Genomic DNA, 19,161 nt, shown 5'->3' with positions numbered 1-19,161 from the left:
CTTTCTGAATGAGCCTACCATGTGGAACCTTATCAAATACCTTGCTAAAATCCATATACGCCACATCCACTGCTCTAGCTTCAACAATGTCTTTTGTCATATCCTCAAAGAATTCCATAAGGCTTGTGAGGCATGACCCGCCCCTCATAAAGCCATGCTGACTATTTCTAATCAAACTGTGCTTTTCCAAATAATCATAAACACTTTCTCTCAATCCTCTCCAATTATTTTCCCACCACAGAAGTAAGACTAACCGGTCTGTAATTTCCGGGACTATCCCTATTTCCTTTCTTGAACAAGGGAATGACATTTGCCACCCTCCAATCTTCTGGTACTACTCCAGTGGACAGTGAGGATGCAATGATCATTGTCAAAGGGGCAGCAATGTCTTCCCTTGCTTCACGTTGAAACCTTGGGTCTATCCCGTCTGGCCCAGGGGACTTATCTATCCTCATGTTATTCAAAATTTCTAGCACATCCTCCTTCCTAACATTAACCTGTTTGAGCATACCTATCCGTTTCATGCTGTCCTCATAAATATCAAGGTCCCTCTCACTGGTGAATACTGAAGCAAGATATTGAGTAAGGACCTTCCCTAGCTCCTCTGATTGCATGCACAAGTTCCCTCCGTAGCATTTGGCTATTAATTAATTATTAATTCCACTTATCCATCAGTATCTTTTCCGAGTTTTTACGTCACCCGTCGACATGTCTTATTAGGTCCACTATCTAGCTCTCCTCTATAGTTCTTATGCAGGGAACGACTTTTCCTATCATGTGGCAGAATACCAGGCCGGGAATCTTGAGCGGGGAGACACATCAGAGGTTAGCAAATTTACCTTATTTCCAACATCTGATGTGTTTGAAGAAAAAGTGTATTAATAACACCCTTAACCCACCAACATTACCTATGACTAAAACCCTATACTTTATTAAAATCACAATTTCTCTATAAAACCACACTAAAATTAGTCTAAAATTCAATAATACTAATAAAACTTAAAAACACACAATAAAATGAATAAACACCTAAGACAAAAGAATTTAAAATGCAAGCTTGCTTATCAGAGTTTATCGGAGTCCAAGTGATCTTTCACACGTCATTAAAAACCTGTAAAAGTTCCAGAGTCAATGAGATGGTTAATCTGGATACCACTTGGGCAAACGACTGGAAATTCTTAATGCCGAGGCATTCCATGAGATTGGTATTCCATGAGGTCCATTTGCCACGTGCGCCCATTATAAAACCATAAAATACTGGTGTCTCGCCTTTTTAGCATTTCCTTAATATTACTCGCCAGGTGCCTATACTTTGAAATTTTCTCTTCCCATGCTTTTTCTAGGGCTTCTTCGTTGTTTTCAAATCATACTGTTACATCCACAACCACCACCTTACTATCCTTCTGGAAGATTAGGTCTGGTTTCCATACTTTACCATCTGTATCCTTTATTCGGGGTTCCACAGAAGTTCTCTATCCATATCTACTCATGAACTTCTATAATCTCTCTGCTATTTTATTATGCCATTTTATTCGCATATTCTTAACTGCCGGACACCATCCCGATATATGTGGGAGTGTTTCTACTGAAGTATCACATCTCCGGCAAGTTTTATTGCAGAGAGGTTGCCCGTGAGTTAATGTTGTGTGTGTGGGGTAAATATTAGCACACTACAGTAGAATATTTATCATCTTTGATGTCTTCATATTCGGGGCCATTTTTATCCACGCATTAGAGATTTCATCGTTCTTAAAATACTGTACTCCCAATCCTTGGCACTGTAATGACTCCCATCTGCATAATTCAACCTTCCTCTAGTCTCGGTAGTTCGAGCTCAGACTTTTCTCTGTCCATCCATTCTTATTTTCCAATTCTAACTCTTCCCACCTGACCGGCCACAATTCCTGCATCATCTTCAGTTTCATCAATTCTCTGATGTCATCGATGTTTCTTTCATGACAAAACTGAAATGACGCCGGAATAACTATATCGTCTGTCATCTCCAATGCCAATCTTTTCTTTAAAATTGCAATGGTGACTTGTATCTCCAATCTTTGAATCCCTAAGCCCCCATCTCTGTTGCGGGCATAAATTATCCCATTAGCAATGTATGATGGTAGATGTAAAATATCCTTCATAAAACCACGTATAAAAGAATCTAACTTGCTTAAAACATTCTGCAATGCTTCTGCCAGGACCAAATGATAGTATAGCCGAGGTATAAAATATATACGAAAAATCTCCAGTTTCTGTAATGGTTGGAGGGCTGCTTTCTGTAGGTTTACTGTCCATTCTTCCAAGATCCCTTCCCAGTATTTCAACTGCACACCTATCCATGGATCAATCATGGCTCCAAGATATTTCTCACACTCTCCGGGGTTGACATATTGCACAGATTCGGTTCCTAGAGTCCATTCCTTCATACGATTATATAAGAATGTTTTATTCTTATACTGGAAATGGAAGCCTTTCGTTTTTCGGATATTTATTTTAAGGCCAGTGTTATCACAAAACCGTTGTACAATTTTCAGGTTATTCGCCATACCCCTGTGAGAGTTGCTCACCAGAGCAATATTGTCCGCGAAGGCTAATGCGGTACAATGGACAGTCTCACCCTGCCACTCCATTGATACTCCCGTTCCCAGCTCCTCAAGTGTACTAATCAGAGGGTCCATCACAATATTAAATAACATAGGAGATAAAGGGTCTCCTTGTTTCACACTGCGATTAATTGCCATGGGGGGTGTTCTAAACGTATTACCCTCCACCACTGCTGTGTTGTTAGTATAAAGATCCACCATTAACTGAATAAAATCTCTCGCAGCGATACCCTTTGCAATGCTTTAGCAAGTAGTTCATGCCCTGTTGAATCAAAAGCCTTGGCCAAATCCACACAAACTACTGCCAAATCCCTAGCGAGCTTCTTGGCTCCTTTAACAATATTCCTTAAAATCATCATATTTTCACAGCACCCAGATGACCCTGCCAAGAAGCGTTTCTGTCTAATATTTAGCTGCACAACTGTACTAAGTCTCTTTGCCATAATTCTTGTAAAAATCCGTAATAAAATCGGGCCTATTGTAATAGGACGCCAGTTATCTATATCTTTGAGACTATCGAGGTCATCTGTTTTAGGTATTAGAACTATTCTACTTTGTTTCAGTACCTTAGGAATTACTCCGGCCCTCAGCCACGCAGTGAAGAGATGTGGGAGCCAAGTGACATTCGTTAAATGTATATCCTTGATGTCTTTCAACCCCTGCTGCAGTTTTTGGGTCAGATTCACTGATGGCCGTTTCAACTCCTTCATTGTCTATAGCTATCATTAATCTCTCGTAGTCCTTATTTCCATTGTAAGGTCTAAACCTTGCGATATTTGCTTTGTCGTTAAAACAAGCCAGCTTTTCTTCAAATACACCAGTCAAATATTCTACAGTGAATTGATTAATACATACGGGAGGGGCTCCCATCAGTTCCCTAGCAAGTTGCTTTCTATTTGTTTTATAACAGTTGACTTGCATGGAATTTAGCTTTCTTTATGGCGTATCTCCTTTGGGCCCCATTTCCCTTTCTCCTTTTCCTTTGAATATTCCCTTCCTTACTAGCCTTATTTTTACTCCTCTCCCCTACCCTGGTGTTCTCCTTTCAATTCTTAGCCAATAATCTCTCAGTACATATTTCAATCCACCTATTTACTTAATGATGATCTCCTATTCTCATATAATTTTCTAGTTGATCTAACATTTCATCCAATGTATTAAATCTGGACTTCATAGATTCATCTTTATTCAATTTCACCGGTTCTTGACCCGACTCATCTAATTCGTTACTATTGCTTTTCAACTCTTCTAGTTCTTCCAACTCTACACCATCACTATTCCTAGACATAGTCTCCTTTACTATTTTGTTTATTACATTTTTAAGCCCTCTCCTCTTTTCTGCAGTCTGTTTTGCTGTTGTTGATACTAAACCTTCAGCTATTTTCTTATTGATCTGCTTTTCCCCACTATGTCTAGCTTCTCGTTGCAATAACAACTGAACTTCCTCTTCTGTCCATATTCCTTTTCTCCTTCCTCCAGCCTTGTTTTCACTACTTTGCTTTACACTATTAATTCTCTTCTGGTTCCTCACTTCTGCATGTTTGTGTCTCTCATGTTGCCCTAGTCCTATCTTCGTGCTAAAACCAAGATCACACAATGAACATTTAGATGCTGCTTCACTACCCTGTCTCCACTCTCTACCTTACACTTAGGGTAGTGACAGGCAATAGAGTGATACTCTCCTACTTTACCACATTTACTACATGTAATCCTGACAGCCTTGATACCATGCCTCTTCTTATTATGGGCTCTATATTCTCCCATTGTAGCACATACAACATTACACACATCACACACAAACATATCTACTGGATACCTTATTATCACCTCTTTTCTAGTCTTAATTTGGGGTGGCTCAACAACTTTACTGTACCCAGATATGTCTCTATGCTCTTCATCTCCATACTCTGATATTTCACTGCCATTTCGTTTGTACTTTTTGTTGTAGAAAACCCTTGTTGTTATCTCCTTCTCCATGGGTTGATCTATCATATCAAATGATTCTACAATGTTATTTATCTCTTCTTCCTTCCTATACCCTAACCCCTTTAGCCTAATTGGCCCTACCCTCAGTCTGGCCATCCTCAAATACCTCACATAAGCATAGAACACCTTGGGGTTTTCCTTGATTCTACCCACCAAGGCTTTCTCATACCCAGTTCTAGCTCTCCTAAGTTCATTTTTCAGCTCCTTCCTCGTTACCTTGTACACCCCTACAGCCCTGCCCGATCCTTGCTTCCTCAACCTTCAGTAAGCTTCTTTCTTCCTCTTGACTAGTGTTTCATATGCCTTGTCATCCAAGGTTCCTTCATCTTACCATCCCTTCATCTTACCATCCCTTCCTTACCTCAGTGGGACAACCGTATCCGGTACTTAGAGCAACTGCTCCCTAAACAACCTCCATATTTCTGTCAGGCATTTCCCTGAGAACATCTTATCCCAATTGGTGCTTTGTAGTTCTTGCCTAATAGCATTACAATTGTCCCTCTCCCAATTAAATACTTTCCCATACCATCTGCTCCTATCCCTCCCCATGACTATAGTAAGCGTCAGGAGGTTGTGATCACCATCACCAAAACGCTCTCCCACCGAGAAACCTGGCACCTGGCCTGCTTTGCTGACAAGCACCAAAACCAATATGGCCTCCTGTCTAGTCAGCCTATCTACATATTGAGTCAGAAATCCTTCCTGGACACACCTGACAAAATCTGCTCCATCCAAACTATTTGCACTTAGGAAGTTCCAGTCTATATTAGGGAAGTTGAAGTCACCCATGACAACAACCCTATTACTTTGCACCTTTCCAAAATCTATCTCCTAATCTGTTACTCAGTGTCTCTGTTGCTTGGGGGTTTATGGAAAGCTCCTAATAAAGTGACCAGTCATTTCCTGTTTCTGACTTCCACCCATACTGACTCAGTGGACAAACCTTCCTCCACAACTTCCGTTTCTGCAGCTGTGATACCATCCCTGATTAGCAATGCCACTCCCTCACCCCTTTTATCTCCCTCCCTATTTCTTTAGAAACATCTATATTCCAGAACATCCAACAACCATTCCTGCCCCTGTGTTATCCAAGTCTCTGTAATGGCCACGATGTCGAAGTTCCAAGTACTGATCAATGCTTTAAGTTAGTCACCCTTATTCCTGATACTTCTTGCATTGAAGTAAACACACCTCAACCCATCGCACTGACTCAACTTTGCCCTGTCAACTGCTTATCCTTCTTCATAGATTCTCTACTTACTCTATCTGCTTGTGTACCGTCTGATCTGTAGCTCTGGTTCCCATTCCCCTGCCAAACTAGTTTAAAACCCCCTGAAGAGCTCTAGCAAACCTCCCACCCAGGATATTGGTGCCCCTCCAATTCAGGTGCAATCTGTCCTTCATGTACAGGTCCCACCTTCCCCAGAAGGTATCCCAATGATCCATATATCTGAAGCCCTCCCTCCTGCACCAGATCTGTAGCCGTGTGTTCAGCTGCACTCGCTGTCTGTTTCTGGCCTCACTAGCCCGTGGTACCGGTAGTAATCCTAAGATTACTACTCAGCTGATCTTGGCTTTCAGCTTCCATTCTAACTCCCTATATTCACTTTTCAGATCCTCAACCTGTCTCCTAGCTATGTCATTAGTACTGATGTGTACCACAACTTCTGGCTGCTCTGCCCCCCTTTAAGAATCCTGAAGACTCGATCTGAGACATTCCTGACCCTGGCACCGGGAGGCAACATACCATCTGGGAGTCTTGCTCAGTACCACAGAATCTCCTGTCTGTTCCCCTAACCATTCAGTCTCCTATCACTATCTCCCTCTTATTCTCCCCACTTCCCTTCTGAGCCACAGAGCTAGGCTCAGTGCCAGAGACCTGGTCGCTATGGCTTTCCCCGGTAGGTTCCTTACCCCCCACCCCCCAAGCAGTGTTCAAAATCGTATACTTATTATTGAGGAGAACGGCTACAGGGCATCCCTGCACTGTCTGCCTGTTCCCTTTCCCTCTCCTGACAGTTGCCTCAGCTACCTTTGTCCTGTAATTTGGGTGTGACCACCTCCCTATAACTCCTCTCTGTCACCCCGTCAGCCTCCCAGATGATCCGGAGTTCATCCAGCTCCAGCTCCAGTTCTGAACAATGTCTGTGAACAGCTGGAATTGGGTGCACTTCTTGCAGGTTAAGTCAGAAGGGACACTAGTAGTGACCCTTACCTCCCACATCCTACAAGATGGGCATGCAACTGCCCTAATTTCCATTCCCTTAGTGGACCTGTGTAAATGGCCTGGTGTTGGTACACAGAAAAGCCACACACACTGACCAAGTACTGAATTTCAACAGTAACCAGCCTAACACCCACAAATGAAGTTGCGTGAAAACACTATTTAAACAAGCGACAGCACCCTAGTAACGCGGAACTACGTCAAAAAGGAGTAACTCCGCCAAATATTCAATGACAACGGATACCTGAACAACTGGATCCAACAACGCCTATCACAGGAAGATCAGCAGGAAGATACTGCACGCCCTAACACACTCATCACGCTACCATACATCAAGAACATATCTGAATTGACCACAAGACTCCTGCAACCGTCGGTATCGGTCTAGCACCCAAACCACGTCAGCCCCATGCCAACTGCTAACGCAAACCAAACATCCCTTATCCACGATGGACAGAATCAACGTAATGTACAAACTTCCATGCAAGGACTGCAACAAACATCACATTGGACAGACAGCAAGACAATTGGACACGAGTACATGAAGACTAAGTAGCAACAAAAAGACACGACCAATATTCACTCATCTCCATTCACACGGATGAGAACCATCAGTTCGATTGAGACAGCACTAGGATCCTAGGGCAGGCCAAACAGAGACACGCAAGGGAATTCCTAGAGGCCTGGTTCTCCACCAAGAAGGCCACCAACAATCACATAGAACTAGACCCTATATATACACCACTGCGAAGGAAAACCAGAAATGAGGTAACCAATTCCAGTGGATCCCAGAGATTAAATACCAGGCGGGAAAACACAACAGTGCTTCATTGGAGGTTGCACTAATGACGTTACCCAGCAGGGTAATGAAATCTCTGCGAACTAACGAACCAGCTCAGTAAGGGAACCAACCACAGCAAGTTTTGATCGTTTTCTTCCCCAAAGTTCCAAAACAATGCAACAGCTTATTATACAGCAATTACTGCTCCTAGAATTCGAGGAAATCAACTCCAATACTGAAAATACTTCAAAAAAAAGGGAGCAGCTCTTACAAGCACAATGTTTTCTCGTCACTTTTTCTTGGATTACCCAGAATCCTTAATATAAATAAAGGATGGTTTGGTAGTGCAATAGTAGTATGCTCCTGAAGAAGATTTGCTTGCAATTGTCATCTTTGAGTTGGAGTAAGTATTTATGGCATCATGCCTTTATTTAGGAAGCTTGATTCCTTCAATCCTGCGGTTGATGACTGGACCCCAATAAGTAGAAAGAATGTGTAATTTTTTTCTGGGGAAATGACACTGGGGCAGATGAAAAGCAATGAGTAATTCTTCTGACTGCTTGTGGACATGCAACATTTTTGGTTATTAGGAGGCTAATTTTCCCTGAAACTACCACCTTCCAAGAGTTGATGGATTTTGTTAAGGAATATGATCCCAAGCCTCATTTAATTCTGAGATGCTATTGATTTTACTTGATAGTTTCAGAACCAGGGAATCTGTATTGGGATTTTTGACGAGGTCAAGATGACTGGCAGAGGCATGTGATTTTAGGTTAACCCTGAATGAGATGCTGAGACAGTATTAATGACATAACCATAACCTACTAGTTGAAGCCCAACTGGCCTTCAAATGGGCACTACAACTGGCAAGTGGAGCATGTGAGTTATAGGGCATCCCGATGGAAGTTGACACCTTCACCTGTCTGGGCTTGGGAAACACCACTTGAGTGAAGGCAATCTCATAGTCTCATGCAGGGCATATCCTGAGCAGAGTGACCGTAGGCCAACCCACAGCAAAATTCCACAAGCAAAGTCAAGCCTCAGCCAAATGGCTAAAAGGCTCTTCAATCTCCGGCTGGCAAACTATTACAGTTGCTGCCGGAATGCAGACTCAAGACAGCAACACAGTCCCACCAGGCCTGAGTTGAGTAAGACAACTGACAGGCTGGAATCCAGGACAGTGTACATCCTGGAAAGGCTGCATCTGATTTGGAACAGTTAAATTGTTTAGCAACATCCAAATCAGAACCAATCAAAATAAATGCCTGGTTAAGTGATCACCTGGTTCTAATGGAGGTCGATACTGGTGCAGCTGTATCAGTGATTACAGAACCAGTTTTTGACAAGATTCATTCTGGACTTCAACCCTTAAGTTACTGCAAGACGTTGGCCAGACTGAGAACCTATACTGGGGACCCCTTACAGATTAAGGGTACAACTTCAGTTCCAGTCTCCTGTGAGAAGCAGTTAGTGCAGTTACCACCGATTATATTAAAAGGCTTGGGCCCAAGCCTATTGAGGTGGCATTGGTTAAGGAAGTTCACCTAGATTGGCTCAACATTTTTCAATAAGAAAAGGACTGCCTGAGTGAAGTCCTAATTAAATACATGAAAGTTTTTCAGGGAGATATAGGAACTGTCAAAGGAGCCAAGGCCTCCTTACGTGTTGACCAGGAAGCAATTCCATGATTCCTTAAGGACTGCCCAGTGCCATTTTCCTTAAATGTAGAAGTTGAGGCAGAAATCAGAAGGCTGGAAAGTGAAGGAATCATCAAACCAGTCCAGTTTGCAGAATGGGCAGCACTGGCCGTACCAATTGTGGAGCCTAACGAATCACTTTGCCTTTGTCTGGAATTTAAGCAAACTGTAAACTGTTTCTCACAGCTGGACAAATGCCTAGTCCCTCGCATAGAAGACTTGTATGCAAAACTGACAGGGGGATGGCTTTCACAAAGCTAAACATGAGTCATGCATACCTGCAATTGCAACTAGATGATGATTCCCAGAAGTATGCCATAATTAATACTCAAAAGAGTTCATATCACTGAGCTGGTAGGTTAGTTTTCAGACGTTTTGTCACCATTCTAGGTAACATCATCAGTGAGCCTCCGACAAAGCGCTGGTGTTATGTCCCGCTTTCTATTTATATGTTTGGGTTTCCTTGGGTTGGTGATGTCATTTCCTGTTCTTTTTCTCAGGGGATGGTAGATGGGCTCCAAATCAATGTGTTTGTTGATGGAGTTCCGGTTGGAATGCCATGCTTCTAGGAATTCTCGTGCGTGTCTCTGTTTGGCTTGTCCTAGGATGTATTAAACAGAGACATGCACAAGAATTCCTAGAAGCATGACATTCCAACTGGAACTCCATCAACAAACACATTGATTTGGAGCTCATCTACCATCCTCTGAGAAAAAGAACAGGAAATGACATCACCAACCCAAGGAAACCCAAACATATAAATAGAAAGCGGGACATAACACCAGCGCTTTGTCGGAGGCTCACTGATGATCTTACCTAGAATGGTGACGAAACGTCTGAAAACTAACCTTCCAGCTCAGCGAGCAAACTCACATCCAGAACCTCAACCTGAGCTACAAATCTTCTCAAAACTCGCTAGGGTTCATATCAATATACAATATACATTTGGAGCATCATCAGTCTGTGTACTTTTCCAATGAATGTTGGAGATCATTTTACAAGGTCTACTCCAAGTTGCCTTTTATCTGGATAACATGCTAATAACTGGGAATTCTAATAAAGAGCACTTGGAGAAAGTGGACATAGGTGTTTGCCTGGGAGAAATGTTTAAGCACTTAGGAGGGAAACGAGTCTCCCAGGTACCCCAAGTGACCTACTTGGCTTACAGAGTCAACAAGGCCGGGTTGCACCCATTGAAAGATAAAGTGAGGGCGATCAACGGGGTCCTGGCTCCCGCATCTGGACTGAAGGTCTTTCCTTGGGTTAGTGAATTATTATGGAAAATTCATAAGTAACCAGGCCTCCACTTTGGCAACTTGAAATCTGCAATGGAGAAAGGGTCAGCCTTAGAAATGGCCATGCAGCCAAGAAGTAGCCTTCAGGAAAGTGAAAACCAGGTATCGTCATCCAGGGTGTTGGCCCAATTCAATCGAAAGCAAGATATGGGGCTGATATGCTAAGCTTCCCTGTACAGTATCGGGGTAGTGTTGGATCACCAGGGGCCCAACGGAGAGGAATGCCCAATAGTGTATGCTTCCTGGACTTTGACTGCTGCTGAATGAATATACACCCAGGTAAAGAAGGAAGCCTTGGTGGTATCTTTAGTGTGAGAAGTTCCACCAATACCTTTACGGACATAAATTTGTAATAGTAATGGACTACAAACCCCTGTTAGGGATACTTAAAGAAGACAAGGCCTTGCTGTTCATAGCTTCTGGTTGAATTTAGAGGTGAGCTCTTATTCTCAGCGCATACTATTACCAGTTGGACCACCATCCAGGAGGCCATGTGGCTAATGTAGATGTCTTAAGCCACCTTCAACACCTGTGGTGCTTCCCCAGAAGGCTCTATTCTGGTTTTGAACTTTCTAGACACCCTTCTGGTCACTACTGATAATATCCAACAGTGGATACAAAAAAAATCCAGTTCTGGCAAAACTAAAACAGCTGATTGTGATGGAGGAAGCAAAAGGCCTATCAGCACCAGAATTGAAACCTTTCTGGACCCGGAGAGACCAGATCATTGTAGACTATGGCGTTTCGTTATAGGGAGCCAGATTACCCTGAGTAAAGGCCGTTGCTAGATACTGGCTGAACTCCACCAGGGTCATCCAGGGGTTTCCAAAATGAAGATGCTGGTGAGAAGTTATGTCTGTGGCCGGGATTGGATGCCAACATAGCTGTGGTGGTGAGGCAGAGTGCAAACAAGAACAAAAATTACTGTCAGCAGCTCCCTCACTTTTGTAGGAATGGCCGGGTAAATCTTGGATTCGATTATACATGGACTGTGTTGGTCCGTTCATGGGTCTCCTGGTGGATGCCTATTCAAAGTTGTTGGATGTGCATAGGGTTCATTTGTCAAACTCGGGTGATGATTGAAAAGCCTCAAGCATTGTTTGCGATACACAGACTCCCAGAAGTATTGGTTATGATCAATGGGACATCATCTGCCAGCAGGGAATTTGAGTATTTCCTACAGTGGAATGACATTCGGTATGTTCAGTGAACTTCATATCATCCATCGTCCAATGGTCTGGCAGAATGAGCAGTCCAAACATTAAAGAAACAGCCTAGAGCTTCACTTGATTTCAATCTGTCCCAATTCCTGTTTGATTATAGGACCACCATTCCTGCAAGTACTAGGATAGCTCCAGCAGAACTGCTGATGGGGAGGAGACTCTGCTGCAGGTTAAACCTGATCTACCTGGACCTGTTGGGGGGTTAGTGTAAGATGGGCATCAGGGCTGGCCACATACTTTCTTTAAGCAAGAGAGACAACTTACTTCAGGGGACAAGATTTGGTGTTGAAACCACAGGAATGGCCTTGCATGGGTACAAGATGAAGATGCAAAGTCAGGTCTGGTGACATAGAATAGTTTGAGTAGGTGAGGTGGTCCTGAACAAATGTGGATCACATGAAAGCCGCTATTTTGTAAGCAGGGTAGGTGCAAAATATACCTGGCCCCTCGGAACAGCCGTCAGAAATTATAGGTTCATCCCCTCCCTCTAGCGTTGAAGAAGCATCAGAGTTCGAGGTGGATGCAGCCAATATTATATCTCAATACCAGTACCACCAGAAGAAGAGATCAAGTTCCTTCCAAAACACACCAGGGCAAGAGACTGGTCACGGTCTGGTACACATACACATCTCAGTGTCAGAGGAACCAGATCTAATGTGAAAACACCCCAGGAGAAGATCCAAGAAAAATAACAGGCCTATGTCTCCAGACTTGGGGGTTAGTGGGAATGTAATGATTGGAAATTGATTAGGGATGGTCAGCATGGTTTTGTGTGAGGAAAATCGTGTCTTAAAAAACTTGATTGCGTTTTTTGAGGAAGTTACCAAAGAGATTGATCATGGCAGAGCAGTAGACGTTGTTTATTTGGACTTTAGTAAAGCCTTTGACAAAGTTCCGTGTGCTAGACTAATAACTAAAGTTGGGCCGCATGGGATTCGGGGTGACCTTGCCAGCTGGATACAAAATTGGCTTAATGGCAGGAGACACATTAATGGTGGAGGGTTGCTTTTCAGGCTGGAGGCCTGTGACCAGTGGTTCCATAACTCCTCTTTTGTTCGTCATTTATATAAATATTTTGAGTGAGAATATGGAAGGCATGGTTAGTAAGTTTGTGGATGACACCAAGATTTGTGGTATTGTAGACCGTGAAGGTTTTCTAAGACTATGATGGGAACTTCATCAAATAAATCAATGGGCTGAGGAGTGGCAGATGGATTTCAATTGGGATAAGTACAAGGTATTGCATTTTGGTACAACAAACAAGGTAGGGATTATACAATTAATGGTAGGGCCTTGGGTAGTGTTGTAGAACAGAGGGACCTAAGGTTGCAGGTACTTAATTCTTTAAAGTTTGCGTCACACATAGGGTGGTTAAAAAGGCGTTTGGCACTCTTGCCTTCATTGCTCATGCCTTCGACTGTAGGAGTTGAGACGTCATGTTGAGATTGTACAGGACATTGGTGAGGCCTGTCTGGAGCACTGTGTCCAGTTCTGGTCACCCAGTCATGGGAAGCATATTAATCAAGCTGGAGAGGATGAAGAAGAGATTTACCAGGATGTTGCCAGGTGTGGAAAGTTTGAGTTATAAAGAAAGGCTGGGTAGGCTGGGACTTCTTTCACTGGAGCCTAGGAGGTTGAGAAGCGACCTTACAGAAGTTTATAACATAATGAGAGGTATAGATAGAGTTGATAGGGAATTTCAAGACTAAGCGCACATTTTTAAGTTGAGAGGAAAGAGATTTAAAAAGACATGAGGCAAATTTTTTACACAGAGGGTGGTTCACATGTGGAATGAACTTCCTGAGAAAGTGGTGGATGCAGGTACAATGTTTAAAAGACGTTTGGATAGATACATCAATATGAAAGATTTGGAGGGATATGGGCCAGGAGCAGGCAGCTGGGGACAAGTTTAGTTTGGGATTATGGTTTGCATGGACAGGTTGGACCAAAGGGTCTGATTCCATGCTGTATGGAATGAGGTGAGCAGGGTGGGTCTTGATAAGTATGAGATCCCTGATTGGGTCTGTTATACTGAGCCAATCAGGAAGCTCTGGCTGACATGTAAATGGGAGTCTCAGAGATTCCATTCACTCTTGGGACTGACTGAGCTAGCTGCTCAGACCCATGTACTGTGCACATGTAAATAAAGGGTGACTTAGTGATGGGCTACCGGCCTCTGTGGAGTTATTTCATCTGTATTCCCCAACACTTGTGGGATATTATTTATGTCTACTTTTGTGAAAGTAGAACCAAAGTATGTTTTTCATTGATCAGTCATTTCTCTATTCTCCATTATCACTGGGGAGGCAACGGTTGAGTGGTATTATCATTAGACTGTTAATCCTGAGGCCCAGGTAACGTTCTGGGGAATTGGGTTTGAAACACGCTCAGCAGATGGATTTTGAATTCAATAAACATCTAGATTTAAGAATTTCTGATTGTAAGGGGCCTGCATTTGTCTTCACCAATCTTTTTCTCTTCACACACCAATGGAAGCTTTTACAGTCAAGTTTTACGTTCCCCATAAACTTAAACTAGAGCTCTGTTTTCCTTTTATTCGTCAATGTCTTTGTCCTCTATTGCTGAATTCTTTTTCTAGCCAATTTGTATGCCTCTTTCTTGGACCTAATACTATCCTGAATTTCCTTTGTAACCTTTCATGGCCTGCCAAGATAGGTAGGAAAGTAAGCTGTCAGGAGGAGGAAGAGTTTGCAGAGAGATTGTAATCAGATTAAGTGAGTCAATGAACATTTTACAGATGGAATGTAGTGTGGGAAAGTGTGAACTTTCCCACTTTGGCTGGAAGAATACAAAGCAGTCACTATATAAATGTAGAAAAACTGCAGAAGTCTGAGGTACAAAGGGAACTAGGTGCACCAGTACGTGAATCAGTTATGTGAGAATGCAGGTCCAGCAGGTGAACAGTAATGTGAATGGCATAGTAGTGTTTATTGCGGTAATGGAGTATGAAAGTGTTGAAGTTTTATGCAACTGTGTAAGTCCATACTGAGAACACATCTGGGGTAGTCTGTACAGTTTTGGCCCTCTTACTGAAAAAAGAAATCACTTCATTAGAAGCACTTCAGAGAAAATTCACTGAACTCGTTCCTGGGATGAGAGCTGTTTATCCAATAAGGATAGGTTGAACAAGTTGGGCCTGGATTCATTGAAGTGTGGAAGAATATGAGGGAATCTTACTGAGACATGACAGTTCCTGAGGGGACTCTGTGGAAGTATGTTTCCTATTGTAGGAAACACGCGAACTTGGTGACAGTGTTTAAAAATAGGAGCTCTCCCTTTTAAAAAGGAGCTGAGAAGATTATTTTTTTCTCCCTGAAACTTATCAATCTGTGGAAATCTCTTCCCTAGAAACTAGTTAGGTCATGTCGAGACAAGGTAGATTTTTGAAAGACGAGAGTTGGACTGGAAAGTGGGGTTGAGACCACAGCTAGCTCTTAGTGAATGGTGAAACAGGCTCCAGTGACCGATTGGCTTAATCCTGTTCATAAGTCCTAGATCTATACTCCTTGATCAAAAATTCTATGTAATTAATGTTGCTTTGTTGATCAGTTGAACCTCATTGCTTATTATGCTCTCCCAGCCTATCACATTGTTGCTTTTACACAATGTTAGATTATGTGTTCACACTCTACCCATTTCTATCCTTACAGTTCGAGAACTGGAAATATATCTAAAATTGAAAACAGTCCGACAAGCAACAATGCACTTTAAAGTGCCAAATTAGCATTGTGCTTTGTAATGAGGTATAGTGTAATAGTAGAATAAATTAGCTAGCCTGCCACAAATGTACTGTGGTAAATCTGTTAGTGCAGGACCAGAGCATAGTCTTGTACCACGCGGCATTGGGGTGGTCTATACCATGTGGTGTGGCGTCAGCATTGGGGTGGTCTACTTCACAGTGAGGCATCAGCACCGGGGTGGTCTGTACCGCACGGCACAGCGTCAGGCTGGTCTGTACCATGTGGTATTAGTGTAGCGCTGTTCCACAAGGTACAGGATCAGTACAGTGCTGTTATGCTTTTGCTTGTGCTTTCTCTATAACATTCTAGTTGGCTCTTGACATGAATGCTCCTCAGCCCCCTCCATCCTACATAACCACTATTTTGTTTATTTCGCAGTTTAACAATGCACTGTCCTGCCATTGCTGTTCTAATTTTAACCCCTCGAAGGGGTCCTTGTGGTGTAGTTGTTGTATCCTTGTTTCTGAGCAGGAGGCCTGGGCTGAAGGCCCACCTGTTCCAGATATGTGTCATTATGTCCCAATATCTGTAATGTAGCATCTTATCAAACACCTGGGAATCCAAGCAGTCTCGGATTAAGGGGTAGCAAGAACTGCAGATTCTGGAATCAGAGACAACACAGTGTAGAACCAGAGGAACACAGTAGGCGAGGCAGCATCAGAGGAACAGGAAGGTTGACTTTTCGGGTCGGGCCCTGAAAAGTCAACTTTCCTGTTCCTCTGATGCTGCCTGGCCTACTGTGTTCCTCCAGCTCCACTCTGTTGTGTCAGATTAAGAACTCTTATGTTGCAGTAAACTGAGTTGGTCTTGGTGCTGCATATATCTAAAGGATTTGCTTTTTGGTTTAACCCATAGTGATGAAGTTTGTCTTGTTTTACAGGCAGTTTAATCTTAACAAGAAACAGATATTCACTCTTGCTGTCTCCTGCCCTACCTTCCTTTCACAGCCTGCTATATTAAACAAAAGGCTTAATACAGGAGCTGCTATAAACTGTAAATAACATCAGCTTAAATACCCCTTGAGTAATAATTTCAATAGAAACTTCAATGATTATGGAATTTTTTAAACTAATTGTCTCTGTCTAATGATGATCATTGCCATCACTAAAAAGAAAGAATATGTTTTCGTGCACCAATCACCATGTGCTGACAATTGACAGAACGTCATATCCTTTGTTCCTGCAATTTTCAATAAAATGCAAAAGCGGCTCCTGCAGATGTACTGACTGATGTCATCTTTCACTTATTCCATTACCAGGAGGAACTGATCCACGTACAGAGCCCTATTACTCCTGGACTACCCAGGACCATAATATACCCAGACACTGCAGTCCTGCCTTATACTTGCCCAGGAAAGGAAAACCTTTGATTAGCACTGGGCGTGGCATAGATCAACTGAATCCCAGTTAAGGTCAGTTACATATTGGATCAGATATTGATTCATTATGAGGTCCCGTCACGCTGCACATTGAATGACCCTGGGGTCACTGAATGATAAATTAAATTTGGGGAATGACACTGTACAATAATTTATAGTGGAGCTCTCTCTACAGAGTGACCTATACTTAGATTAGCATACACAGGAAATTAGACTGGAATCACAATGGACATTGAATTACTGAAAGGTCAGTCTTTAGGATGTGCCAATTCTTTCTTTGAATCATTCATGGGATGGTAATGTTGCTGGCTAGGCCAGCATTTATTGCCCATGGGAACATAGTGGTGAGCTTGCTTTCTGAAAAATTTTGTTAAGGAGGGTGTTCCAGAATTTGGATTCCATGACACTGAAAGAAAGATGATATCATTTCCATGTATCTTGTCTTTGTAGATGCTATGACAGTAAAGGTATCTGCACCATAAACTACTCTACGTCCACAATGCATGGTAAATAACATTGGGTTACTCACCCTGATGAGTTACAGATAGCTCCTGTTGCAGATTGAGTTATAGTAAAATCACACTGCATGTAATTAACGTTGGGTTCACGAAGCATGGTGAGCTACAATGGCCTCTTTCTGAATGGTGTGTTACAGTGAGGTTACATTGCCGACTAACCCCAGTATAATTATGGCAAGGGATGTTCAGTGATTTACAATGGAGTCACACTGTGATGTGAATTGAGTAGTGCTTGTCTTGTTATTTCTTTTAAAGTGCATCATTTCACACTTATCAAGATTAAATACCATCTACCATCTGAACAATCCATGTATATTCTCCTGTACCCGTTGACCTTCTTCCTCACTGTTGACCTCCTGACCTTCATGCCATTCACAAACTTATCACCTGCCAAATACTGATACTTTCTGATCTACATCATTTCTATTTTTCCCAAATAATAAGTGTCCTGGCACTGATCCTGTTGTATGCCAGTGGACACCAGCCTTCAGTGACACAAATAGCCTTCTACCAACCTCTTTTATTTTAGAACAGGGTATTTTAGTAGAGGACAATGCATGTATCTTCAGTGTGTTTGCATATTTTTGTGTAAGTGTACAGCATATTTATCAGTGTGCGTGCATTCCTGCGTGTATATCTGCATGTGTGCATGTACGAATGTGTACTTATACATATGTGTGCATACACATGTATGTTTAAGATGTGTAATGGACCAGACCAGGCCCCTTCAAAATATATTAAGAAGATAGCTTCAAGATAAAAAAAAGGATCTAGGTTAAGTGTAACGCATTGTATTAGAGATGCAATTCCATTAGTCAAACTACTCGACTTTAAGCAAAACACACTTTATTTTTATACTTCAGTTAAAGTACAAACAAAATAGAAGAATTTACCTTACTGTAACTCTATCGAAATGCTTAACAAAACAATATATATTAACTGCAACTAATTAACTGTTCCAATATAGTAACATCCCATAAAACCACCCTTGGAAAAGGCAAATTCAGTAAAACAGATTTATTTATTTACCACAGCATTTCAGGTTGTGAATCCATTCCCAATCTTCCCTTTCGTTTAGCTTTACTGTTATATTTTCTGTCATTATGTCCTCTCTCCCCTCCCCCCCAGCCCCGTGGCACTATCTGTTCTTACCAGTCTGGCAGTTAGACATACCACTGATCTGTCATTCTCACATTCCAGTTATTTAATCTACTTTGTCAACGCCCTTTCTTACCACCCCATGACCTCCCCCCCCCAACTATTTTATAAATGCTGTCCCCTTCTCACTTCATGTCAGCTCTGAAGTTATCTAGACTCAAAATGTTAGCTTGCACTCTCTCCATGGATGCTGCCTGACCCACTGTAATCGCCAGCACTTTTGTTTCAGCATCTGCAGTAGTTTTGCTCATTCAGCAATACAAATTGCCTCACATGTAATTCTCACAGCTGGAAGAGAACCCCAGATTTCAGCTGTAGACGACCCCAGCAACTGCTGAAGGCTAAAACTAAAAGTCGCTGTTCTGTGGGAGTTTCAGCCCACCTATTCAGGTTGCTTCTATTGTTCCAACTTTTACAAAAAGTCCAAGTCCTCATAAACTGTTTACTGGCTTTGAGCTGACTACTCATCATCTTTGTCTCAATCTTTCTTCATTAGAAAACAGTCAAAGCCATAGTATTGTATCATTCTACCCCTTAAAA

The 19,161-nt window shown here is 42.3% G+C and overlaps 1 protein-coding gene across 1 annotated transcript in view; it reads left to right on the top strand.

Annotated features, from left to right (window-relative positions):
* gpank1 (G patch domain and ankyrin repeats 1) overlaps positions 1-19,161 on the top strand; it is a 261,542-nt gene that overhangs the window by 147,715 nt on the left and 94,666 nt on the right. The gene's annotated exons all lie outside the window — the stretch shown is intronic.

Source organism: Stegostoma tigrinum, chromosome 34 (genome assembly GCF_030684315.1).
Source record: "Stegostoma tigrinum isolate sSteTig4 chromosome 34, sSteTig4.hap1, whole genome shotgun sequence".
Taxonomy (NCBI): Eukaryota; Metazoa; Chordata; class Chondrichthyes; order Orectolobiformes; family Stegostomatidae; genus Stegostoma; species Stegostoma tigrinum.
Note: the sequence above shows the minus strand (reverse complement) of the source record. Positions and strands in the feature narration are given on the sequence as shown.